The 27,490-nt window shown below is 44.8% G+C and overlaps 1 protein-coding gene and 1 long non-coding RNA gene across 2 annotated transcripts in view; one reads left to right on the forward strand and one right to left on the reverse strand.

Annotated features, from left to right (window-relative positions):
• Window positions 1-27,490, reverse strand: part of MAF (MAF bZIP transcription factor) — a 237,248-nt gene that overhangs the window by 26,054 nt on the left and 183,704 nt on the right. The gene's annotated exons all lie outside the window — the stretch shown is intronic.
• On the forward strand, window positions 1,316-27,488 carry LOC141996878 (uncharacterized). Its single transcript, XR_012641638.1, has 3 exons — window positions 1,316-1,418; window positions 24,884-24,967; window positions 25,654-27,488. It is a non-coding gene; the product is annotated as an uncharacterized LOC141996878 (long non-coding RNA).

The raw sequence follows: 27,490 nt of genomic DNA on the forward strand, positions 1-27,490 counted from the left end.
CAGGAACTCAACCACCTACAAAAATTCTTTTCTGCCCCTTTATCATTCTGAGAAGCCTAGCCTTGGCCTCTTCCAAAAACCCTGTGGAACAGATGTGTTTTGCAGACTACCTGGAAGATCATCAAACATGGGTAGTTCAGACTAAAGTGAGGAGTGAATAGAGGTGGGTGAAATTTTTTGACCAAAGCTTTTTGGCGTGAAAAATGCAGACACTAAAACATTTTTGCAAATTCATGTTGTTTTTGCTGAATTGTTTTGTCTGGGGAAAAAAAAAAAATCTGAAAAACTCAAAATGAGACTCTATGGTGTTACAGCTCAGTCCAGTAAAGCACTTTACTCACATGCTTACAATTAAGCACATGCTTGAGTCACTTATTTCAATGGGACTATTCATATGCTTAAAGTTAAGCATGTTCATAAATGCTTTTTTGACATTGCAGCCAGAGTGTTCAGTATACAAGGCAGAGCCCTTGTTAACATAACTCTTTAAAATAGAATCTTGAGTATAATGGATTAGAAAGTGTCATACTTAAAAAAAAAACTATATGGCACTACAAAAAATGCTGTAAAGCCAAAAATTTTGAGACATTTTACTATTGTTTGTTGCTGACAATGATATAACTAAGTATCTGCCTTCTTTTCAAGAGGAACAAAATGGAAATAGCATCTGTCCACAGAATCAAGTTAAAAACTATCTTCACATATTTGGCCTCATAAGATGGGTATTTCCACTCACTAAAACCTTGCACGTGTTTAAAAAAAGATACCAGTGTAGTAGTTAAAATCCATCAACCAGCAGAACTCAAGCCCAGAAATATGAGCTGAAAAGTGGACATCAGTCTGAATGGACAGGAGGAAAGCTATGCTGGCTGATTTCCTTGGGTTACTTCATTATTAATCTCCTTGCTTCCATTTATTTTAATGCTCACAGGTCAACAAAAGCGTCCCTCTTAAAAGACACACTATGTTTTAGGTTTCAGAGTAACAGCCGTGTTAGTCTGTATTCGCAAAAAGAAAAGGAGTACTTGTGGCACCTTAGAGACTAACCAATTTATTTGAGCATAAGCTTATGCTCAAATAAATTGGTTAGTCTCTAAGGTGCCACAAGTACTCCTTTTCTTTTTACTATGTTTTAGACAAACTTTTTACTGGGTTTTACTCCCTTTTCCACTCTATGTTCCTTACTATTGTGATCATTTATTCACATAAAATTTTTCAGTTCTATGCAAAACAGGTGCCAGTGCTTTGAACCTTGAACAAGGGAGGACTTAAACCTGGGCTTGGTGGATCTTGCATTCAGCCGAGTCCCAGAGGTCATTCATTCCGTCTCCAAGGAGAACAGTACTAGCTGGCTATATTTCTTTTGCTGACTCCCAGCTGGCCTTGAGGTGCTGTGTTAACTGGCTACGAGCAAAAGGGTAGGTGGCTAAGGGAAAGGTTAAAAACGAGTTGAATGGACTAGATGGGAAGTTAAATAATCAGCCTATGTTTATTTGGTGAACTGGAAAGTGACTGAGACCTTTCTCAAACTTACTTGGTATCTTTTGGATAGATGTTGCTGTAATGCTGCTGTCTAGTCTCTTTGTGCATGTTTGTTCTTGTGAAGGTTATAGATTTGGCAGTGACAGAAGCTGAAGCCTTCTATTAATTCACCTACCAGGTTTGGTGCAGGCAGCTGCACTGCATACTTCTGCCACAACCCTACCAGTGACCTTCAGTCTACACTGAGGGAGCGGAGGGGATGGGAGGGCGGAAGAGGGCTGACAGCTCAATTCAGTAACCACACCAGCTTTATCTTAGACACAACTAAGCAGCAATTGTCAGTTACTCAGGAGTAACGTACTGTGGTCTTGCAACTTAAATCACTGTCCCTCTCCCCACTGAGTGAGCTGAAACCAAACAAACAGCCTTTCTCAGGCGCCAGAAATTCTGGCTTGTAAAAATCAAATCAGTTTACCTGGAGAATCGGGCAGCTTGATTGGATTTACCCAAACAAAATACACGTCGTTCAGTAGTTAGTCACAGACCTGCTGATCAGACAGACTTCCAGCTCTTTGATAGGAAGACTGTTTATTTCCTAGAATTTTTATTTTTACCTTGAATTTTATTCCTCAATGATTTTTAATGTTATTATACAAGTTTCATTAAAAAAAACCACTCTCTACTCTACTGCTTCTGTGGATTCTTTCCCTAAAAGACTGTTGTTGGCATTATTATTTATTTCTTCAGTCATAAGTGAAGCATCTATATTATAATAATACATGCATTTTCAATTAGCTGATGAGTAATTTTTGGAGATTCTATAGTTAGGGCTCTACCAAATTCATGGTCCATTTTGGTCAATTTCACAGTCATACGAGTTTTAAAATCATAAATTTCATGATTTCAGATATTTAAATCTGAAATTTCATGGTGTTGTAATTGTAGGGGGTCCTGACCCAAAAAGGAATTGTCGGGGGGTTGCCAGGTTATGGGGTTGCTACCCTTACTTCTGCGCGGCTGCTGGCGGTGGTGCTGTCGTGCCAACAGCCGCCACTCGCTTGCCACCCAGCTCCGAAGGCAAAGCAGAAGTAAGGGTGGCAATATTGTGACCCCCCTAAAATAACCTTGCAACTCCTCTGCAACTCCCTTATGGGTCAGGACCCCCAATTTGAGAAAGGCTGGTCTCTCCCATGAAATCTGTATAGTATAGGGTAAAAGCACATAAAAGACCAGCTTTCACGGTCTGTGACGCGTTTTTCATGGCCGCGAATTTGGTGGGGTCCTATCTATAGTATTTACAATCTGCATTGAGCATTAATGACAGTATTCTGGACACCTGTAAAGAAACTGTTATCTGAAAGCATTAGCCCATCATTCAGCAAAGGTGCACGCCCTATGATTTTACAGGAAATGGATGTCAGGTGTGATCAGGGTTGACCTTAGATTTTTGTAATCCCAGGTTAGCAAATGCTTTCAGCACTCTCCCAGAGCCCAGAAGATGCAAAAAGAAAATTAAAAAAGGTCACTGATTTGGCACCCCTGAATGTTGGCACCCAGGGTGGTCACCCTGATCACACACCCCGAAGTCTGGCCCAGGTGTGATACAGGATGGCATGGTGTCAGAAGAAAACTGAATCTTTGTCAATAAGGGAGCATATGAAGCTGCCTGAATCCTCATCCTGGAAGGAACCTGGCAGAGAACGGGAAGGGGTGGTTGCAACACTTCCAGATGTTATTAGAAGCAAGTGGTACTCAAGAGTTATTGGGGAGGGTGAAATTATTGATGTGGCAGTTCTCGAGGCACTGGAGATATACAATATATTCCAGTAGGAGCATCAAGGGAACTGCAAACTGCTAGACAAAGTCATTCAAAAGGTGTAAAATATAACTATTAACTAAACCTCACAAGCAATCCCATGGGACAGGTATGTACAGTATAACAATTCCCATTTTACAGATGTGTAAGTTGAAGGCCCGTATTGAGTGAGGTTAAGTAACTTGACCATGGTCACCCTGTAATACAGTAGCAAGCACAGGACTGGAACCCAGGAGTTCTTAGTCTCCATCCCCTCTTCTTATTACTACAAATACTTCTCTACAGCAGTCATTTTTAAATCTGCAGGGCTCTGACATATGTAAAATACAGTCTGCATCATTGTGCCTTTTGCGTTCACAAAAATTAGGAGTACATAAACATTACTAACAAAGCTTTCTGCTACGGGGCAGAGAGACATTGCAATTCGATACAGCTGCCATAGACTTTTGTACTTTTTGTTTATGTTGTGCTCTTTGCTTTGTCTAACCTGTCAGCCCCAAGATACTTTCCCTTCTCATGACTGTAAAATTTGTTCAGTCCATTAAGGACAACTGCTGAAGCGACATATTGCAAATTCCACACTGTGCCCAGTTAGGAGGGGCCAGACTCCTGTGCAGGGTGAGGCAAAGGTTGAACTGAATAACGTTTGTTTATCATTAGGTGATGGCTCCACACCGTAAGCAGCAAAACAGAGGCATTAAGCCTCTTCACATGAAATCTCTAGGCTCTTCTCAAGCATTTTAGAGTGGGAACCCTCTTATCATGACAGAGGAGGCAAGGAAAGCTCTACCAACATTTTCTCAACGCAGTATTGAGTGTTGAGGTGAATCCTGCCTGTGCGTCTTACCTCCTTCTTTGAGAAGTGTGTCTGCTAAATACTCCCATTCCAGTGTCTGCTAAATACTCCTGCACCTAAGGCTATGTCTATACTAGCAATTTAGTCAGTAAAATTCACCTGTGGGGGAGGGGAGAGAAAAGTGCAGGGGTGGGGGGAGGTGGCAGGGGAAACTCCAGCACTTGGACCCTTGGGACTGGAGGAGCACTCACTCCCTGCTGCGGCCCTGGGGCTGTGGCATGGGGATAGAGCTTCTCCGGTCTTGGAGCTGCAGTGGGTGGGGGGAGTAAGAAAGGAGCAAAAGGGGTTGTGGGGCTGCAGTGGGGGGTTGAATCGGGAGGACCCTGGGTGGGGCTGTGGGCGGGCCCCTCACTTCCTTTCTCCCAGGGCCCCATGAAACCTTAATCCGCCTCTGCCTATGGAATCTCCGCCCACCTTCAAAAATCAGTGGCATCACTTAGGCCCAAATCCCACCACAATTCAGGGAATAAATAGTTACTCAACATTTCTTTTGAATCCCCTTCATTCAATATGTGCCCCCGCCCTTATACACCATTCAAACCCTGCACTGAATACAAATCATTCATTTCCTACGGGGTGTTTCTGTGTTTCTCATCACTATAGTGTCGGTGTATCTGTGCTTCACAATGATCACTGCATTTATTTTCACAACTCTCCTTTGAGATTAGATGGCATTTTCGCTATTTCACAGCTGGGGAGTGGCACAGTGAGATTAAGGTCAGAAGTTTCCACTCATTTTGGGTGCCTAACTTGAGACACGCGATGGTTCAGAGTACTTAGTATTATACAGACTTTATGTGTTCAGAGCACAGTTTCCACTGACTGCAGCTGCAAGTGCTCAGCACTGCTGGAAATCTGCCCCGAGCTGTCTCACATTGGGCACCTAGAAAATGAGGGACACACTTTAAGTGACCACCTATGAACCGGTTGGTTTGAGTGCCTTATCCAGAATCACATAGGATCTCTGTGTCAGGGGCAGGAATATAATTCTCCCTCCTTTCTCTTCCTGCAATCCGTTGCCTCCTTCATTACACATCTTCCAACTGCTGCAACACAAGAGGCAGGGTCCTACAGACAGCAACCTCCTTCACTTCACAGTGCTAATCCACCCCCAGAACAGGTTTGTCCCGTTCAGTGAATGAGGCAGGGGTCCTGTGGAAAAAACAATATGTGATCATATAATTAAAGACTGTATCCTAGCACGTACACACAAGGAGGCTGAATTAAGTTTGCACAGGTAACCATAATTCTGGCATTTCCTTACTTTTGAGCACTTGGATTTGCAGCCTTTACAATTTATTTTTAATTACATTTTTAATTTAATTTTCTTTAAAAAAAAATTCCGCCCTCCAGAAATTCTAGTCTGTGGCATCATATTGACCCTGTTTTGGATCACTGACAGGGTTCAGGTGTTTTTTTCAAAGCATGGACCTCTGCCACTGAGTTTACAGAGAAACAAGTAGCAGTAGTAGATTATTATCCTCTGTGTGGTTCAACCACTTTTCCAGTGGGTTTCTCAGCTATTTGCTGACAGACGAGGAATGTAGGACTCCTGTGTTCAGTTTCAGATTCTGAAGGGGAGTAAACTCTAGTAGTGTTAGACCCTGGGCCCCCAACCTTTCCCTCGCTTCTTGTACTTCTGTTCAACTCTCCACCCCCTGGGTTCCTGCCCGCATATTACCACCCAGCCTGGTTCCTGGCCCTCTGCTCCTATTCCCTTCCACTTCCCCCCAAACTCCTCCAACCCCTTTTCCGCCACATACACTCCTATTCTCCCTATGCGGCCTTCTCAGCTACCTCCTCCCCCTCCTAAATGCTGTCTGGGTGCCCGTAGGGAAGCATTAAGAAACAGTCCCCCGGCTCTCAGTTCGGAAGCCTGGTGCCACTGCAGCTGTGAGCAGCAATTCCAGGGAAAGTCCTGGTCAACCCTTGCAGCCCTAGGATGGAGCATGCGCAGTGCAGAGGGAATCTTTAGAGAATTTGGCTGCCAAACGTGAACAAAACACTTCTGACTGTATGTGAACTGAGATTTTTTCAGGGGCTCATAACTTGGATGAATTGTCATGGTGATGGCAAAAGACACACCTCTGACACCAGTGCAACCCCCTCACCTCTGTCAAATTTCAAGCCCTTCCTTCAAAGCATGGAGGTGCTAGAGCTTCTCAGCAAAATGGTTGTAAGAATTATTTTTTTAACACCGGCAAAACAATGAATGTTTCCCTACTCTAGTTCTTGGAAATGGCCGAATTGCTTTAGCTAAAACTTTCCAAAACAATTCCGCCTGAGGCAGATACTACCAGTCTGTCATGTGCATTGCAGCAGAGCGACGCTCGTTCAGTTCAATAGCCCAGGTACCTTTTCCTAAACCTTTTGGCTAAAACTAGAGCCACAAGCAAACGCTGCTGGCCTTGCCCTGTCTGCAGTCATTTATCCCGCACAAAGTGAGTCTTAAATGCCACCAGATCAGAATGCCACTTTGCAAAGGGGTAACTGACTACACCAGGTGCAAAGCAGAGACATGGCAGGCCCTCTCTTTAAACATGATATGTTCAGCAGTTTGGGGCTTGCTGAAAATTTGCCCTTAAATGAAAAGTAGGTCTGTTTGTGTGAGCATGGTGAACATCTTCATTACTGAGGGGAGCGACTGCAGGCCTCTCTGGCATTTACATGCCATTAATTTACATGACTGTCATTTACATGAAAAGAAGCATGACAAATAGGGACTGTCCCTGCCTTGAAGTGACAGGCCACAGAGAGGGAAGTTTAGCAAAAATAGGAGCCATTAACAGTCATTTTGTCTTGCTCTCTGAAGTTCATTGAGGTTTAATTAAAGCATTAAAGTTCATTGAGGTTTAATTAAAGGTCTGTGCTTTCAACTGACCTTATTCCGCATACCTGAAAAACGGTAAACTCATTATTGTTTTTGTTAGCCTCCTTAGGAAGCAAGCTAAGTAGAACACTTTGGGTTGGCATCTCATCCCCTCCTCCCTGAGAGAGTTATAGCTTCAAGTTTTCATCATTGTCTATTTTAGACAGTGCACGCGACAGAAATTGGTCACAAAGATCTTTTGCTGCACCTCCGGAATGTAAAGCTGAGTGCTATAACCATGCGGGTTGACTCGTTTATGCGTATGTAGCCAACCAGTCTTGGTGGTGTTTCATCTGCTAAGCCCAGCAGAGCTCGTTCAGTGCTCAGGCTCCAGGTTTTTTCCTCCAGCTGCTCTCTCACTGCACGGATGGGTCTGTCCAGTAGCAGGCAGCACTGTTTTCCGAAATTAACGTTAACGGAGTGTCTGGCAGTGGCAGCCAGCTGGAACGCTGAGAGCACAAGAGGGGAGAGAGGGTCACTACCCTTAGTGATGGGTGAATTTCACAAGGATGAACTTTCAGGGACTGCCAGACTGTATACTGTACACCACAATAGTTTTCCTCTATAAGGAGCGGGCCTGTTGTTCTTCTCCATGTCCTACTGTGTAAAATCTGTTGATTTCAGGGTAGTCCAGCCTCCCTCTCATCAGTCCAGGACTCCTTCCACTATGTTTGTCCTCCTTCTAGCACTTGAAATAATAGAACCCATGCTGAGACCACTGACCTAATAACAACACTTAGGGCATGGCTACACTCAAAACTTCAAAGTGCTGCCGGGGGCGGGGGGGGGGGGGAGCGCTTTGAAGTGTGAGTGTGGTCATGCGCGAGCGCTGGGAGAGAGCTCTCCCAGAGCTCCTGGTACTCCACTTCCACGAGGGGATTCGCTGAGAGCGCTGGGAGCATGGCTCCAAGCGCTGGGGCACTGTTTACACTGGCGCTTTACAGCACTGTAACTTGCTGCACCCAGGGGGGTGTTTTTTCACACCCCTGAGTGAGAAAGTTGCAGCGTTGTAAAGTGCCAGTGTAGCCGTAGCCTTAATACTGTACCCGTAGGAACTAATCCGTCCTCCCAACAAACCTGTGTAGTAGGTGTTAGACCCATTTTACAGAGAAGGAACCTGAGGCAGGGCGGTGAAGTGACTTGCCTAAGGTCATCTCCTAGACAGACGGTGCAGAGCCAGGATTAGAACCACTAGCCACCTGAGTCCAGCTGTTTGTCCAACCATCCAGTGGTGAAGGCATTCTAGAAAGCGGTTTGAGCCAGAATGGGATCATCCCCACACCACACTTTGCAGAAATACAGTAGGGTGGTGTGTCAAATACTAGGTTGCACCTCTCTGTGCAAAGCAGGCAAGAAGGTTGTCTTCTGACCCAGTGAGGGAACGATTGGTTCACCTTCTGTTCCCAAATGGATCTGTAACTGCTGGGAAAACATTGGTGTGACAAGTTTTGTCCTGAATCAAACTTCTTTGAACTTTTAAGGATGGGCTCCAGGGACAGGGAAGGGTTAAGTCCTCATTTCAGGCAAAATGATTTGTCCATAAAACAAAAATTTCAGATGGGGTGGGGAAAGCACAAGTGCTCTTCAGTTAACTACACAAACAGTCAGTTAACTGGGATTGGAGCAAGAAAATAAAGAATAGCAGGGGGGAGACAGTGCCAGAAACTAAGGTCTTGTCCACATGACAGACCTTACAGCGGCACAGCTGTACCACTGTAAGGTCTCCCGTGTAGCCGCTCTATGCCGACAAGAGAGCGCTCTTTCGTCAACCTAATTAAACCACCCCCAATGAGCAGCAGTCTGTAAAATTCACACCCTGAGCACTGTAGAGATGGCTGACCTAACCCAACTAAGTCGATGGAATTCTTCCGTTGACTCACCAAACACTAATAGAAAAGGAGTACTCGTGGCACCTTAGAGACTAACCAATTTATTTGAGCATAAGCGTTCGTGAGCTACAGCTCACTTCATCAGATGCAACGGTAACTCACGAAAGCTTATGCTCAAATAAACTGGTTAGTCTCTAAGGTGCCACAAGTACTCCTTTTCTTTTTGCAAATACAGACTAACACGGCTACTACTCTGAAACCAAACACTAATAATAGCTAATGCTCAGAGAGGTGGATAACTTACAGTGAGGGGAAAAAAATCTCCTTCTGTCACTGTAGGAAGTGTCTACACAACAATAGCTGTGCCTCTGAAGCACCTGTAGTGTAGACATGGGCTTAGACTCAGCATTTCAATGTCTAACTTCTAGGGCATTGTCCTGACATCTAGTGTAGTCCTAAACTCTGAATTAGGCACCCAGGCTCCCTATACGATACATGGGAAGAGAGAGGTGCCTAAGAATGGGATTCACAAAAACCAGTGCGCTAGTCAATAAGCTGCCTAAACAGCCGAGCAGAGCACTGCCAAGGACAGCAGTGTGGCTTAAGACCTGAATCTGGGGTGGAGGGAGGCATCTATGGTTGCTCGATTTTCACAGCCGTGAACCCTCTCCTGGAGTTTGGTAGCTAAGCCAGGTCAGTCCTTTCTTTGGGAGGAGGGTGTGGAAGGAGGAGGTATTACTGCCACTGACCCTTAGAGCCCAGGAATTAGCACACTCCTCCAGGACATGAGAGACCAAGGTTCAAATCTGCACTCTGCCTGACTGAGCAGGGACTTGAACCCAGGTGTCCCATCTCCCAGGCAACTGCCCTAACCACTGGGCTATAGCAGGGTATTCTCGGGTTGGTCTCTCTCAATCTCTCCTGTTGAAGCTGTTCCACTTTGTATGAAATACTGGGTACTTCAATAGTCATTGAGCCAGAAAGAGAGTGAGAATCGTTCTTTAGCCTCGTGGTTAGGCTGGGCGACCATGTTCAAGTCCCTGTTCCAATGACTATTTAAGGCAAGAAGGGGGGTGGGGGTGACGACTCCCAGCATGAGGAGTCTGCTGAGGCTTAGCCATGAGTTAGGCTACGAGTAGGTTGGTGGTTTCAAGATTGAGGCAGCTGTGAGCATGCCCACCAGCAGCAATGTAGGCACCAAGGGTGGGATTCACAAAGGTATTTAGACACCTAACTTCCACTGGTTTCAAGAGGATTAGACACCTAAATACCGCTGTGAATCCCACCCTTAAGGGACTTCACTGGAGGAAACTTAGGCACCTAAGCAGTGAAAAAGTGCATCCTTGGAAGGTTAGGCGAAGGTTTTGAGGCTCTAAATTTTGGACTTAGGCCCCTAAAGTGGCAGTTAGGCTCCTTACATCCTTTTGTAGTTCTAGCCCATACAGTATTTGAAAACAGCCTGCTTTAAGCTGTCTAAACTCTTTCCTTTGCACTGAAATACTAGGCACTTAGAGGGTATGTCTCCATAGCAAGCAGCGGTGAATCTCAGAGCCTCAGCTGACAGACTTTGGCTCACGAGGTCCATACTGCAGTGCCAAAAATAGGTGTGTGGACGTTAAGGCTTGGGCTGGACACAAGCTTTGATGCCTAGGGGATGAGGAGCTTCAAATGCTCACACAGTTGTTTTTAGTGTGAGCCCAAGTCTGTCACCCCGGGCTCTAAGACTTCCTGACATGGGCTGTGTAGACATACCCAAAAGTGGCTTGATCCCCTATTAACGGAATCTTCCTAGATCTTAACTCAGTGGAGGGATTTCACTTTCTGCGCTAGTCAAAGCAAACGAGGTGAGTGATATGATCCAAGTGGATTTCGAAAGTTAGTGATTCATAATAATGACTCCTTTTCCCTGTAAGATACAATTGTTTGTGATGGTTAGAGTCACAATGTTGCGGCCTGTATGAAGGGAAAGAGTTACTGTCGGGACTCACATCAGCGGTATTTATTCTACTGCCTTAGTTCATTGGCTTCCACAGCAGTTCTTGTGAGGCAGTTAACATGGAAACCTGAACACCACTAGACTGATAAGCCCTCAGACTGACTTGCAAAAGTAATTTTCAGTAATCTTTGAGGGGAAAAATTGCATTTAGTGTGTGAGGGGGAAAGCTAAGCCATTCGTGCATCTTATTTTATTGAGTATGCAAGCAATAGAGTACCTGGAAATACAACTTTTGATCCATTACATTGTGCTTAAGAACAAACTGCTCATGAGTTATTATGAGAAAGTTAGTCTCCTGCACATAAGAGCTTTTCAGTATTTTCTTCAAATCTTCCTACAAAAAGGGATGCCAATTTTAACATGCTCTAACAATTTTTACTATTTTTTTAAACAAATCTCAAGTTTCTTCATAGACAACCATGGTCATTCTTTAAATATACACTCCAGTAGGCAGGGCCAGTGGATTATGACTTCAATAGAGTGATGCCAATTTCCATCAGAAAGGCTTTCTTATTCTTGTGGACACCATGGAATAGAATGGTAACATTTTCCTGAAGATTTCACTAATAAAAATATCAGCTTCCACCCTTATTCCCACGATTGCTTCAGACTTTGAGTTTGGCAAGGCTAAATAGATAAAAAAACCATCAAGTCATTTTAACATTCCAGACAGAAAGATGGCTTGACACCGAGACAGTCCTCATTATTACAGGTTGTAAATCCCAGACCCTCCATCAGTTCTGCAGTGCTAAAATATATTAATTTCCAGCAACATAGTGCCATCGGGTCGAGGTGGCTGTCTCTCCTCAAACAAAAGAACCCCACAGTATTGAGTAAGTAACACCACCAGAATAGCTCTCATTCTGCTAGACCCCCTTTTGGCGAGGTCATGGGTTCTGAGGTGTGTGTGTGGGCAGGGGAGGGGAGAGAACAAGTATTGGTCACGACTACCCTGTCCTTCCTTTATTTCTAAGTGGCAGGGGGGTCCCAGTTAGATGGCAGCAATGTCTCAGTATGGATAAGGTACGGGAAGGGAGTACTGGTTTGGAAAATGTTTTGAACCACTGGGCTACAGGTTAAAGAGCTATTCTAACTTATTGAACAAACAAAGCCTGAAACAGGGAAGACTTTAAAGGCACAAAACCCTGGCATTGCATATTTTGTATAGATCATAATTCAAGCTTTCCAGCCCCCACTCTCTCAGCATTCTACTCTAAGGAAACCCTTGACCTAATCATCCTCCTAGATCATTATGCAATATCACTGAGGGTAAAGGAAGCTTCCCTGTTTCTTTCTAAATATATTTTTTGTGGTTAAAAAATTAGAGAAATGACAAGGCTGACCTTCGTAAATGTAGAGGTCTTGTTTGGGGAAGTGCACAAGTCATATGGTAGAGCAACCTCTTATCACTTTGTGGTAGGCGATTGCAAAATGCCTGTGTTAGCCAGAGTCATGCTGGCCTTACACTGAGCTAGACAAGAGAACCAGTGCTGCAATAAGCATGGTGCATGGCATTACAGTGCTATTAGTTAAATCAGCAATTTGTCAAAGAAAAGGGAGCAGAGCACCTTGTAAAGAGATACAACGCAGTGTATGATACAAGACCTTGACTATAAAAAGAACTATAAGGGGAGGCATTTTAAATTTAACTTCATCAGCATTTGGGGTTGTTGCTAACACTGTGCCAATCTTTCCATTAAAGCCACTCGTTTTCAGGGGCTGTAAAATTTGCTTGAGGCTAAAACTTGGCATTCAAGTTCTCAGCTGAAAAGTTAACATTCCCTCCTCCCCCACCACAAATTTTTGGTTTGGCGATTTTTAAATTTATTCCAGATCTATATATAGTTCTAGAGTGCAGTGATATATAGGGACAGGGGGATATGGAATTTACTGTGCTGGGCTCAGCTGACTAGCATTAACTTTAAAGCAAGGCTCTGTGTTGGGGAAGGAGACACATATGCACAGAGCAGCCACTAAGACAGTTCTAAAAAAACCAAGTACTTGTGGCACCTTAGAGACTAACAAATTTATTTGGGCATAAGCTTTTGTGGGCTAAAACCCACTTCATCAGATGTTCTTGCACTCTCTGAGTGCGTGGAGGAGGAGGGTGTTGGTGTCACCAGTGCTACCGCATAACCACATAGGGGACAAGGGAAGGCTGTGACCTTGCTCCCGTCTGCCCTAGCTGGCAGACTGCGGCTGGGGTGCATATTGCACAAGAAAATGTAGGAGCCCTGTTCTCCCTTTGGCTGAGGATATATCCTGCCTGCTTGTGCTCTCCACACTTCACCTATATTCGCTCTCTCTCTCATTGGAAGGGCACAATAGAGGTTTAGCCGTTATACCGAACAGCTGTCTTTCCTTACTGGATTTGCATGTGCCCCATTTTCTGTAATTCCTTTTCTTGATTCCTCTGCTAAGCTAGCAGATCTGGGAGCTTCTTGTGAAACTATTTTGCTGACATTCTCTGTAATAAACATTAGAGCCAAATGTTTAAAGGCCCCTGAAAAATGCAGGTCACATGAAGGGCCAGACTCTTAGCTCTGGAATGGCCCTTTTGCACCACTTTGGTGGCACAAAGGGGCTGTAAAGCTGACTTAATCAGGCTCTGGAGGATTTCCCCTATATAGGGGGATTCTGAATGGAACAGAGTATGGCAAAAACATGCCCTGACCATGTTACATTTTCCTCAGCTATGCCCTCTAGGTCAGGGGGCTCTTCTTATTACACTCCTGATTTAGGAGTTATAGCTGGGGGGAAATGGGGCATTGGTGTCCTTACCCCTTGCTAATCCCTGGTTGCCAGAACAGGGGCCAAAGGCCACCAAGCACACCTTCAAGAGACTGGGTATGTGTGTGTGTGTGTGTGTGCTTTTGTGTCTTTTGTGACAGCTCCATTACTTACGGCAGCCAAGTGCTGGAGACTGTACAAAGACCTACAAGGAAGCAGTACTGCAGTTCTCCGGTTCTAAACTCCCTTGTCTACATCTTCATTGTCAAATCTAATGTCCTATCCCTCAATAATATGATGTTCCACGCTGAATAGTACAATCCACAGTAGTTCCCCCCGGCCAAAGTATTCTCCATACAAATGAAAATATGATAATTTCATCCATGTTCAGAAAAGGTGTTAGGTTTCCTCTTTCAAGACAGTGTGTTCAAAGCAGGCATTTATCATGATAGCTAAATTAGCCGGTACCTTTAATACACCAGCAGCACGGAAAATCACTTCATCAGCCATACAATTTTAGCCCACTGGCAAAAAATTTAAGAAAGAGTTAGAATGAAACCAGAATAATCATTTCTTTCCCCCTGTCCTTTCAGGGCACTGAAGTTCAAGGTAATTCTTTATTTCCTTCTGTGTAACCTGCAACGTCTGTGACGGTGGATAATTTAGTGCAAAGGATCCTGTGCAATTGTAGTTTCAGTTAGGTCCTGTATTATTTTTCACTGCCGTCCTAAACTGCAATAAGCTGCTAAAAGGCCCTGGCTCTCTATGAACAGAAAAAGCTCCACTTTGCTGGTGGGCAAAATGATTCGTTACTAAATCATCTGAGAACAAGTGTATGTGATCATGTTATTAAAGCCAGCGCGAAAGATACTGTCTCCCGCCCTGGCCCCTCTATGCTACTTGGGCAGCCAGATTTGTGCCACAAGGGCTGAGGGAGAATTTACACAGCATGGGTACAGTGTAAAGTCACCCTAAGCGGGTTCCCCCGGAAGCAGCTCAGTTCCTTCACCACTGCCACAGAGACATAAACATAACTGCCTCTCATATCTGCAAACTACTTAGTCTAGCTTCTTATAATTTCTTAGTTAGTTAGTTCTTAGCTAGTCACTCAAGGTATAGGTAACCCCCGTGGTGTTTATACTGGTTCTCCGTCAGCTAGTAATTCAGGGAGAGGCATCCTGTCTCTTGGAGGCAGGGAGGCCCAGGACAGATTCAGAGTTGGCTAGGCAACCAAGAGGGAGAGACACCATTTTGTGCGATAGGAATCCGTCGGCTTGGGGAGTTATAGCAGGGCTGCCTGGATGGGTGCCAGTGTGCCTGCACTGAGGAGGAGCAGTGTCCGGGGTGGGGGTGGGGAGAGAAGAATTAGAGCTCAAATGATTGACAAGGAAAAGCCCAGGAAAGTAGAGCTAGCCAATAAGAAAGGTCTTCAGTGAGATGCTTTTCCCCCCTCCCCCCCCCACCTTCCCCTGGGAGCACTGTGAGAGGAGAGAAGCAAATTTTGAGAGAGGGTCTGTACTCTGGAGCCAGCCGCTGAAAGGGCAGGACTGGCTGTCTGCTGAGCTCATGGGCCCCCTGACAACTGGCTTCCGGGTACCTGGAAGCAATATCCCGAAGCTTGGTCCTTTCCCTGTTCAAAGTGACTCACGGTTTATAGGATTGTGTTGGGAAAACTCCCTACCCAGTCAGGCTGAGCTAGTCCTTCAGCTCCCTAGATAAACCAGTTGCCACGGAGAAGTCCTGCTCTTGCTGCTAGCTCAGGGCTGCCTGCTGTGATTGTATCGGAGCTCTAGGGCAGAAGAAGAGGAGTTTGGTTTTTAGAACAGCTTTTGTAACCTGCACCTTTATGGTGAGGTGAAATCTTGGGAACAGAAGCAGCCTGATTCCTGCATGAGGAGGATGCATGCCAGCTGCGACCGTCAGCCTCTCTGCAGTGGCCGAGGAGTCCAGATTCAGCTCTAAACTTGAGGATTGTTTGTGGAACTGTGAATGCACCATTTTTTCATTAGAGAGTCAAGGAAATTGTTCAGCATATCCCCTATTCCCTGAATTGTCTCTTCAAGCCAGGGGGTAAGGGTCTGAGGGTTTCATTACCAACTCTTTATGAAACCTGTGGAGAGACTTACATGTGCGATAAGATGGTGAGTCTTTGGGGCTGTACTGAACCAAGTCAGCCAAGTAGCTTCTTGCTGCTAAGAACATAGCACTGTAAAGGGCCCCTACAATGTACACCTACCACCAGAACACTAAATTTTTCTCCTGCTATATCGTCATATGACTTGGGAAATTCATGGTTATTATCAGCATGGGGAGGGCACTGGTGACCCTGAGAGTAATACTATGTCATTTTTGCCTCTTGTTCAATACAGTTACAAACACACACACTCAACATTCAACAGAGTGTTATTCCTTGGGAGTCTCCAACTATCTGGCAAGTAACTTGGGTTACCCTGCGGTTAGAATTTTCCTTCCAAGTTGTGCTGGAGATCCAGACAGGGTGAAGCAAGGGGCATGGAGGCATTGCCAAGTAAGTTGAGCTGTGAAAAGAACAAGGAAGATATGCTCTGCTGAATGGGAGGTGGGATGCAGATGAACCCCCCAGGCCTGTCCATCAAAAGCCATAAGGAGACTTTCATTAAAAAAAGTAACCAGGTGCATAGTTCCCCTGTTGTTGGAGCCACTTGCTTTGGGTTATTCCCAAGGCTATGTCAGGCCCTTAACCCCCATAGGAAGTGCAAAAGGAGTGCATCCTGTTCAACCATCTATCTAGAGAAAGATGCACATGTCTGGTGCCAGTTGTGCCTACGAGACGTTCACATAGTGTCCAAGTGAACAATTTGCCACACCTTCACTCCTTGGACAAGGAAGAGCAGACTGCTAAGACTGCAGGTGCATTTAGCTTCTTTGAACTTTCAACTGGACCATCCTAGATTCCTTTGAGAGGGGTTTGAAGTCTGTTTCTTTGGTGAGGTCTTCTGTAAAGTGACCTGAAACACATCTTGCCACCCCAGTCTTGGCACTGTCTTCAGTGTAGGACCTGAGATCAACCTCCTCAAGGCAAACACTTATTGGGGCTGAGCCTCCCATCTGGCACTGTCCAGCACTACAGACTGGTGCTGACAAAGACGGCAGTGCTGGAGCAAACACTCCCTTTTTGCCCCTGGAATCAGTGCCGGTCATCATCATCAGTGGGAATCACACTTCCAGATCTCCTGCTGGCCCTGTTTCAGAGAAGAGGAAGCACTATAATTCACAAAAGTGGTCCAGGCACAATAAAAAAAGGAGGCATCGTTCACCTTCCCCTCCAGTGATGCATGTCACTTCTGGAGATGCCTTACCTGTCTCAGAGCCTCGGGCATGCACTCCTTCTCAGCTTGAAGTTCCAATGCCAAGTGACTTGGACAGTGTCTGAAGTATACACACCGGTGAGCTGTCCATTTCCCCTCTCATAACTAGGAATCTTCCCACCAAACTTCGGACTATGCCTCTGCTGCTTGACTGTGTAGCAGCACTGCCTCATCAGTATCCATCTGGAACATCCTTGAGGAACATAGGACACCCTTGGTATGGACCATGCAAGCTCCTCTGATTTGCTCCTGAGGGCCTAGCCAACTTTCCCTGATGAATGCTCTAGCTGCCTGGAAGGACTTTATGCTGGGCCCCCTTCAATTATTAATAGAGCCCTACATTCAGGAGCCCATGAAAGCTTTACTTGATGCTGCCAAAACTAGTTCAGCACCAACGATAACATCAACACTGATGCCCCATCCAGCACTGGATAAAGCTAAGGGACTTCCTGATAAGATGACACAGTTCTTCCAGATGACACAGTTCTTCCTAAGACTCCTGAGTCTCATGGTTCCTTCAGCCAGTCTTACACATTTTGCCATCTACAACACTGGGTTGCCTCTCATCACATACTAAACGTACACAGTCTGAAAAGGAAGCTCACCATGTCCCTCAGGTGCTTCAAGATCTTTCCTAGTGAGAGATCAGAGATAGTGTACTCCTGAGGGTTGTCATTCCTTCTTCCATGCTACCTCCAGGTCCCTCCACATCTTACCCATATTCCCTATCCCCACTGACTCCCAATCCCACCCTCCATCTCCTCATCCAATCTGTGTGTGTGTCCCTCCCTATCTCTTTGCACAGCCAATATCAATTCTCCCCACGCCCCTGGCTACTTATCAGCTCTATCTCCCCTTCCTGCCCAACTGGTTCCCAGTCCTATTCTCCTGGAAGAAAGCATGAAAATTTTCAGTGAAAATTGAAAATTTTTACATGAACATTTCCAGTTTGTTGAAAAGGCATTTTTTGTTGGGGAAAAAATTGTCCAGCAATTTTTTTTCAACCAGCTCTAGTATTAATTTTTTCTGCAGCATTGCAGTTGTTTGTTTTGTGGACTTAGGGTACCAAACATTTTTTAGTATGTGACATACTGCACCAAGACCCACATCCTTTAGATTTGAACCAAGATTCAAAATAGGTTTCAGCACTGAAACTCAGGAGACCTACATTCATTCCCAGTTCTGCCACAGACTTCCTGTGTGACCTTGGGTAAGTCACATAATTGCCGTCTGCACCACTTCCTTGACTGTAATATGGGGATGATAATACTTCTTGTGTCTTATTCTTTCTGTCTGTCTTGTCTATGTAGATTGTAAGCTCTTCAGGACAGGGTCTGCCTTTTATTCTGTGTTTGTACAGCACCCAGCACAATGGGTCCTCCAGGTTAGGGTCTCTAGGTACTACTGCAGTACAAATAATGACAATGAATTTGGTGTACAGTTAAGCAAAGGCAGTTTTGTTTCTCACCAGGTTTGTGTGAGCTGTTTTTGGTTTCAGTTCACATGGGTTCTCTCACTTCCTGAGTTTCCCTTTGACTTTTAGGTTTCTGCTTATTTTCTACCTGAAGCCATAAACTGTCCCAGGTTTACCAAAGTGTAAAATGCAGTGGAACAGTCTGTGAAGGTGGCCTGAATTTCAGGTTTCATAACAACCTCCTTACTCAGATGAAACTGTTCTTGGGATTTGTCTCAAATGTTTTTCACAGCTCGAGTTTGCTCAAGTTACAAAATTTAAATCCAGAGTTCGGCTAACATATTTGGGGCTGTTTACAGATGAAGAAATTTTGTTTGGGCCCATTCCTAATTTGGGGGTCGCTCAATCTTGTTAGTGTATATCTCTGTTAGAATATATTTTCACACTGGGGCATCCCTGTTCAAAAGAGATTAGAGCAGTCAGAATTGGCTGAGCCTGCCTAACTTTACTCCAAACTCATCTTGACTTCTAACTAATGCCAGATTTGAAGGTGGACAAAAGTAGGAGCACTGAAATTCATCCTAAAAATCAAAAATTGATATTCCTAGTGACTCGACTCTCTACAACCTGCTTCGCAGCCACTGGCATCGTCCATTCCCTGGGTGTGCTCAACCTCTGCTCAGCACAAGGCCCCGCACCCACTCTACCCCTTCCCCCAAGGCCCCAGCCCGCCCTGCTTCTACCTGCCTCTTCCTATGCAGTTCTGTCCCAAGTGTACCCCATCCCTGATCCTCCCCCTCCCCCCAGTGCCTCCTGCACACCGCGGAAGGAGCTGATCACAGCAGGTGGGAGGCGCTAGGAGGGAGGGGGAGGAGTTGATCGGACAGGCCGCTGGCGGGCAGGAGGCGCTAGGGGGAGGAGGGGAGCTGGCTGCCAATGGGTGCTAAGCACCCACTAATTTTTTCCATGGGTGCTCCAGCCCTAGAGAGCCCACGGAGTTGGTGTCTTTGACCTGCTTCGTCCCTGGGATCCTGTTGCATTCTGGACCTTCCTGGGTTATATTTAGGATGAAGGATTCAGCCTTAAGTCATTATCAAGAGCCTGATAGTGAGTAATTGTGCATGAGAAGCTCTTTAGAGATTTTGCCTGAATCTATCCTGCTGAAGTCAAAGTGGATCTGCAGTCTTTTCGCAGAGATGCTATTAGAAAGTCAAGAGGAAGCGTTTCAGCTCTAGTGCAGATATTGATAGATTCATGTCCCCAGTAACCAGACAGTCAATGGCAAAACAAATGACCAGCGTTGGGGTTCAAGCTCCATTTGGCCTAAACGGTGTCAGCCTGGCACTATTTTACTTTAATTTTGTGTCAAATGTTTCAAAAGGGCCTTAATCCAGTTGCTAATTTTTGCAGAGAATTAAGTCTAGGTACACTAGTTAATTGTCCACTGATGAGTTTTTGTGGTGGAACGGACCCTGAATGCCAATCCATGTTTCAGAAACGATGCCAAATGGTATTCACACTGCGTGCCCCCAGATTTTTGTTTAGAATGTGCAGCTCTCCTGATGGGAAGCATCAGACTTTGTGTTAACTATGCAGTGTGCAAGAGCCAACATTTTGTCTTAGGTATGTCTGCACTCATGGAGGCAGACAGTTAGGGCCCTACCAAATTCGCGGTCCATTTTGGTCAATTTCACAGTCATAGGATTTTAAAAATCGTAACTTTCATGATTTCAGCTATTTAAAGCTGAAATTTCACAGTGATGTACTTGTAGGGGTCCTGACCCAAAAGGAGTTGCGCGCGTGTGTGTGTGTGCGTGTGTGTGTGGTGGGGTCACAAGATTATTGTAGGGGGGGTTGCGGTACTGTTACCCTTACTTCTGTGCTGCTGCTGGCAGCGCCGCTGCCTTCAGAGCCGGGCAGCTGGAGAGCGGTGGTTGCTGGCTGGGAGCCCAGCTCTGAAGGCAGAGCTGCCGTCAGCAGCATTGCAGAAGTAAGGATGGCCTGGCATGCTATGGTATGCAGAAGTGAAGGTGGCAATACCACAACCCCCCTAAAATAACCTTGTGACCCCCACAAAGCTCCCTTTTGGGTCAGGACCCCCAATTTGAGAAATGCTGGTCTCTCCTGTGAAATCTGTACAGTGTAGGTAAAAGCACACAAAAGACCAGATTTCACAGGGGGAGACCAGATGTCACAGTCCGTGATGTTCTTGGTCTCCCCCTTGGGCTTGAATTCTTGGCCTTGAATTTGGTAGAGCCCTACATATAGAGTACGGACGCTGCACCCCCCGCTTGCATGGATATAAATAGCATCATAGATAGTGAAGCACGGCTTAAGCAAGTGGAGTGCCCCAGACTCCTGAACCCCCAGGGTGTATATCTTACACGGCTTTATACATGCCCAAGCAAATCTACACTGCTATATTTTAGCTCCCGCTGCTGGAGTCTTTATTGCCACAGTGAAAATCTCTAGCAGTGGGGAAAGGCTCCAGCAGCAGGGAAAGGCTTGAGCATCCTGAGTTCACAGTGAACCATACACAACAGTTCCCTGTTTTACAGTAAGCAAGGTGCAGTCACTACATACCATTTTTATATGCTCCCTAGCCTAAGATTGACATATTCCCAGACACACACACACACCCCACTCGGGTGCTGAACACCTTTTTCTGTGTGGCTGAGTTCCACTTACTTTGTTCCTGACCAACAAAACAACCACAACAGAAATCCAGCCAACCAAGCAAACAACCCCTCAGTGACCAGAGGTGACAAAAATGAAATTGCAGAAGGAAATAGGTAGAAATGTAGCAGAAAGCAGAGAAAAAGATGAGGATTTTTTCCCTCCTTAGTTCATTTTGTAGGGTAGTGGTCGGGATTTGCCCTTCGGCAAATACGGCAAAATCAGATTGGTCTTTGAGGGACTTGCAAGTCGAATGGGCCTTAACACATAAACAAACAAACATCAGCCTGTTTCTGTGACATCAGACATTCTGTTTTGGTCAGACATTTGCATTATAAAAGAAGAGAAACCTGAATAATATTTTAAAGACATCTATGATCTGAGTCACCTCTCATATGCAATGGATTGCAATAGTGACTCCTGATTTATGCCTGTGTACAGTCAAGAAGATTCAATGATAATTTTTGCTCTCCTTTTTTTCTTTTAAACCAACCAGAAAATTAAACTGGCTGATTTCACACCTTTAAAAACTAGGTGCTGTACGACTCCTGTATTTGTTTCTAAATAGTATTCTGAAATGCTCATTCTCAATAACTTCAGTATGACAGGCTGAATCAAGAGTGGTGCTGAGCCTCCACAACTTCCATGGAAGTTAATGAAAATTGCAGGTGCTCAGGAGCTGTCTTATGACATCTTCCTGGAAGTTTCTGAGTGCACTTAATTCCCACTGATGCCGACAGGAATCAAGGGTGCTGAACACCTCCAGGATCAGGCCCTAGTGTCTCAACATTTCATAGGATCAGACCCTGATGTTGCAACTGATTTGCAGAATGAATTCATCCTGAGACATTGTAACATATTGTATTAAACAGACCCCTCCTGGCATCCGTGTATGACTGAGTGGTAACTGCATCCGAATAGCAAACACAGTCCCACTGTCCTCTTTGTGATAGTGACTGATGGTGCTGAGAACAATGTTGTGTTCTAAGACCCCCCAATACCTAAGCACAGGAGGGAAACAATAATGGACTGAGTGCTTTGGTCAGCACTGCTTTATTACTGCAAAGGATGCCTCCCTTTTCTCATGCTTTTATCACTCACCCACCACAAGTTCAAAGCCCTGCATGATGGCCACCATAGTTCCAAGCGAACAAGCCCATCAGTGCAGCTTTTCAACCAATCTGTTGAACGACGCACTGACTCCCTTTGCTACAGCAAGTACTCCAGCAAGCTCTCTCTCACCAACTTCTGGCTGGACTGGAATGCTATCTTTTTTTTAGAAATACAGGGTGTAAAGAAGTGTTATGGCCAGTTTACAAACTAGTCCTGACAGCAGGAGTTTTGCTCAGTTCCTACAGTCATGATCTGGATGGGCTGGGATACTATTTCAGTGTCTTTATATTCCCCGATGCTTTGTAAAAGAAGAGCATCGGTATTTTCTGCTGCGTTTTGTACCAAAATCTGCAATCTTGTGTCCTAATGCTGGTTGTCGTCTCACTTCACTGTATGTGTTACTAGCTGGGAAGTTTACAGTCAAGAGCATCTAAACTTATTGTTACAGTGGTTTGACAAACTATTTGTTTAATTTTTATGTTCTGGCTTTGGTCCCCAGCAAGATCACAGCTATAGCGTATTTGCTAGTCGCTGCTTGCCCCAGCCAGCTGAGGAGTGGGGCTGGAGTGAAAGCAGCTGTTTCTGAGCAGCGTGCATGGCTTGTGCTCATTCTCAATTCCCAGTGAGCAGGATCCTTCGGCGGTGATGGAGTAGCTGCGAGTTTCAGTCTATCTGTCACTGCTCGACTGTTTTACTGTGCACACAATGCACTGATGGGCGACATCACTCAACTGCAACAAGTCCAGCTACAAAAGCAAGTAGTAGCAATTTGTAGCCTCAGTGCAGCCATTTAATCATCCCCAACACTTCCCTGGTTGCTACTCTGGATAAACTAACTTGAGAATTAAGAACAAATATTTGACTTTTTCCTTCCTATAATTTTACGCAGCCCTGTTCAGACTGTTCCGAACTTAACAGGAGACCTTTGCCCTTTAGTTAAAAGCTGTGACCAGGAAATCCCACCTCCTCGTAATGAGCTTTTTGTTCAGCTTACAGGGAGGGATTTGCACTCAACTCTTGCACCACAAATGCTTTGTCTGCATAGCTTTTTTATTCAGCTGATGAATAAAAAAAGCAAACTCCAACCTCTATACATGTTTCAGTCTCTATTAAGACAACAAAGAGCTCTAAATGCATGTCCTAGCAACAGCAACAATTTTTAAAAAAAGGAGAAAGAAAAGAAGGAAAACATGACCATTTAGCCGTGATGCTTTCCATTGCTGTCCCTTAATGCTTCTGTCAAAAAACAAAATGCTTTTGAATATCATAATATGTACTTCTGGGTAAAAGGACAGATAGCATTTTTGGAATCAATATTATGCTCTTTCTACTGTGAAACAATCACACAAGCAACGGTTTCTGTCAAGTCTTTACTTGGTTATATGTTTTTTGACCACATGCTGAGACCTTTCCTACTCCAGTGGCCTTGAAAGTGTTCCCCCCCCCCCGCCTTCTTTTTGTTGTCTGCCTCAGTGAACTCTTAGTTTCCTCTAATCTCTTCTTCTTTCTTTCTAATCATTACACATGCTTAATAACGATAGACTGCAGACACCAACATCAAATTGCAAACCGGCTGAAGCTCAGTGGATCAAATGCAGTCACAACAAGAGACGATTGCGCAGGACTCATGAAATACTTAAGTTAGAGTAAACAAACTGTAGTCAAGCTAAAAGTGGGAAAGTATGGCTTGGCTTCCTAAAGAGCAAGAATAAATCGTGTGTGTGTGTGTGTGTGTGTGTGTAGGTACAGCAGGACTGAGTCTCCATACCATTACGCTGCTCATATGCCAGTTTTATGCCAGTGTAACTCCATTGACTTGTTCTGCTGGCATGAAAATCAGTCTAGCAGAGTGGAGCATAAGGCTCCATGTCATCACGTTATTTGGAATGAACATATAATTCAACATAGTAACCAGACCTCTGAATGGGGTCTATGCAGTCCATCCCAACTGGGTTCCAGGATAAACCTTCCACTGCAGCACAGATTCTCAGTGTGCGGTTCAAAAAAGTAAACAGGCTTCAGTGGGTCACGAGTGCCCCCCCCCCTTAGTAATGGCTAAACAGGAGAGGGGACAGGCCCCTGAAATTTATGGGAATAGGATCCCTATACTTTTTTCTGTTGTAACATGGAGTCAGGGGTTGCAGCATGGAAAAATGATGAGATCCCTCAAACTACATCACACACCATGGTTTATGCTATACTTGCCACATATTTTTCGCTGCCCCACCCAAAATGCTTTTTAACTGGTACTTTTTCATTGTATCCCGGCTCCTGAAAAGTCAGGCGTCATAGCAACCCGAGTCCAACAGAGCAGGCCTTCAAGGGAGACAAACACTGTATCGCTCACACTTTTAGAAAACTCTAGATTACCTATTTTGTACAAGAGCATTGCGATTTTTCCAGAGCTAGAAACAAACAAAAACACATACCTATCATTCTAATGAGGGTCTTTTGAGTGCCTAACTCACCCATTTCCAGCTTGGAGGATTGAATACTGCCCATCCTGCATGCATGACCAGTGTAACAATGGGAAAAGAATTCACAGCTTTGGAGGGGATAGGTGGAAGGGAAAGTAAATATTTTACTGGCAGGTTGTTTTCTGTTTGTTATTTAACTGGTGGCTATTTGTACCTGCTTAGAGGCTAGAAGTATTAGCTGTAGTTTGGGGGAGCTGAGATGTTAAGAGAGAAAAGGTGGCACTTTGCATTCCTCCTCAGTGTTATTTCCCAGTGACTGTTTCCATATATCTCCCTAGGGCCGAATAGAATCATAGACCTCTGCCATTACATCCTGAGAAGAGTTGGAGGGCCATATTAAGTGCTATGCACCCATTCCAGAGGTATGTATGCCCTCACAATGCTTCCTTGACTATGCAGCTCCTGAAAGCCTCATACTGCGGAAGTTGTTGGATCCAGGCTTTGGCCCCAGCTAAGCAGAAATTATTTGTTGGTGAAAGAGAGAAACTTTCAAGCTTTCACAGAGTTTTTTGTAAGCTCAAAAGCTTGTCTCTTTCACCTACAGAAGCTGGTCCAATCAAAGATATTACCTCACCCATCTTGTCTCGCTCACATCCTGGGACCATCATAACTACGGTAACACTGATCTACGAACTATAACATATTGGAGGATTTTAAGAATTGCACCTAATTACAAGTTGTTATGTGAATAGTCTTAACTGTAAGCTCTTTGGAGCAGGGCACCATCTTTTTTTCTGTGTTTGGCTCAGTGAGGTGCTGGTCCAGGCTCTTCGGTGCTATGGTAATACAAATCATGGATACTAACATTAAAATGGGTGACCATCTTGGCTGTGTGTGTTCAGACTGACCAAAGATTTGGTAGTGGTCAAATTCTTTTCCAACTGAACCTCCAAAGTGCATTACTTTGTAGCAATACCAGGCCTTGTGTCATAGTTATGCTACTCCCTAAATTGTATCCATTTTCTCATACCTACTTTCACAAAACTACCAGCATCCGCGTCTCTCATGGAAAGTTTTGTAATGAATTTGGTTTTTATATATTTTTCAGCTGTAAACAGCAGAAATCCCCCTTCAGGCACTTCACTAGACCTTTTATCCATACGCAGGAAAAAGAATTGATTGATTTTGAAGTTAAACGTTGGCATCTGCTGTTATTCAAAACCAGGACCTTGCATACACTCATCCGCCATGCTTTCAGCTCAGCCACCAGTGTGCTGCAAATGAAGACAAGCTGTTGTCAAATGAGAAATGCAAAATAGTCAATCTGTTTGTCTGTTTAATGTAACTGGGAACATAAGCTGCTAAAAATGCTACCATTCTGCACTGTCAGATGGGAGACACTCTCCAACAAACGAAAGCCTAATGACCCATTTTACTCAGGCGCTCTGGAGTTCCTCCTAATGGTATTTTCCATATGCACTTCAACATGCTTTTAACTGAAACTGCAAATGGTACTATTTTCTATCTAACACAAGCGTGTAATCTGTGTAGTGTATTTTTTTCCTCTGGCACCATGGAGGAATGCTGATGTTCAAGGCGTCTTGAAACAGTGAGCATATTGCTCAAGCATCTGATGCTCATCTTCTCTTTACACCTGTCATTGTACTGTATTAAAGGGAAAAAATCAAGTCATTAACCATGATAGATATGTTTTTAATAAGAAAGTGTTGTGCCTCACCAGGCAGATAAATAGCGAGTCTTAAAATATCTTCAGAGCCCTAGCATACAATTACAGAATGAAGTTAAAGATACTGGGTACTCTTCAAAGACTACTGTAACTTGTAAAGATTAGGGCTCTCCCAATTACCCAAGCTGCACTTCTTCAAGAATTTTCCAGCAGTGTTAAATTGCTAATTTGACTTTTACTCTGAAAGTTCCTAATCCCCACAGATAATTATGGGTGAAATGTTGCCCCTGCAAAGTATTATTTGGCCTATAAAACAAACCTTGTCTATTTCTCCTCGCCCCCATCCACATCAAAAAGCCTTTTTTTAACCTATAGTTTAAAAGGAGAAGGAAGGAGTAATTTTATATTGCTTGGCTATTTTATCCAGTATTGGTATATTGTTTGCATGATGGAAGTTTAATGGACATGGTTTCAAAACATACTTTATCCTAAAAACCCACAGGGTTTATTACATACTTTGATGTAAAAAAAAGATCGACCACTCCATTAGCTTTTTTTGTTTTCTTTTCTGAAAACCTGCCCAGGTTCTCCACTGACTGTGTTTATACTTCCAAGGTGCTTTAAATGGTCCATAATTTTAGACCTAGATCTAGCTCTGTCCTACCCAAATCTGTTGTTATCACATTGTAAATTATTTAAATCAGCAATGTTCAATCATAACATGCAGGTGGCGGAAAATCTTATTTATGCTGAAGAAATCAATTTCTAGGGTGACCAGGTGTCTGGTTTTCAACCGTAACACCTGGTCGAAAAGAGTTCCGGTGGCGCCATGCTGTGGGGCTGGCAGGGTCTCTGCTAGCCTACGTGCTGCACAGCTCCCAGGAAACAGCCGGCATTTCCCCCCTCCTGCTCCTACACGTGAGAGCAGCCAGGGGGCTCCACACACTGCCCCTGCAGCTCCCATTGGCTGGGAACTGTGGCCAATGAGAGCTGCAGAGGCGGTGCCTGCGAACAGAGCAATGTGCAGACCCACCTGGCTGCGCCTCCGCATAGGAGCCGGAGGAGGAATGTGCCGCTGCTTCCAGGAGCGGCCTAAAGTAAGCGCTGCCCACAGCCTGCAACCCCTCCCCTGCCCCAGCCTTGATCCCCCCTGCTGCTCTCCAAACCCATCATCCAAGCCCGGAACACTCTCCTACACCCCAATCCCCTCATCCCCAGCCCGGACCACTCTCCTGCATCCCAAAAGCCTCATCCCCAG

The sequence above is a fragment of the Natator depressus genome, chromosome 12 (genome assembly GCF_965152275.1).
Source record: "Natator depressus isolate rNatDep1 chromosome 12, rNatDep2.hap1, whole genome shotgun sequence".
In the NCBI taxonomy this organism is placed as follows: domain Eukaryota; kingdom Metazoa; phylum Chordata; order Testudines; family Cheloniidae; genus Natator; species Natator depressus.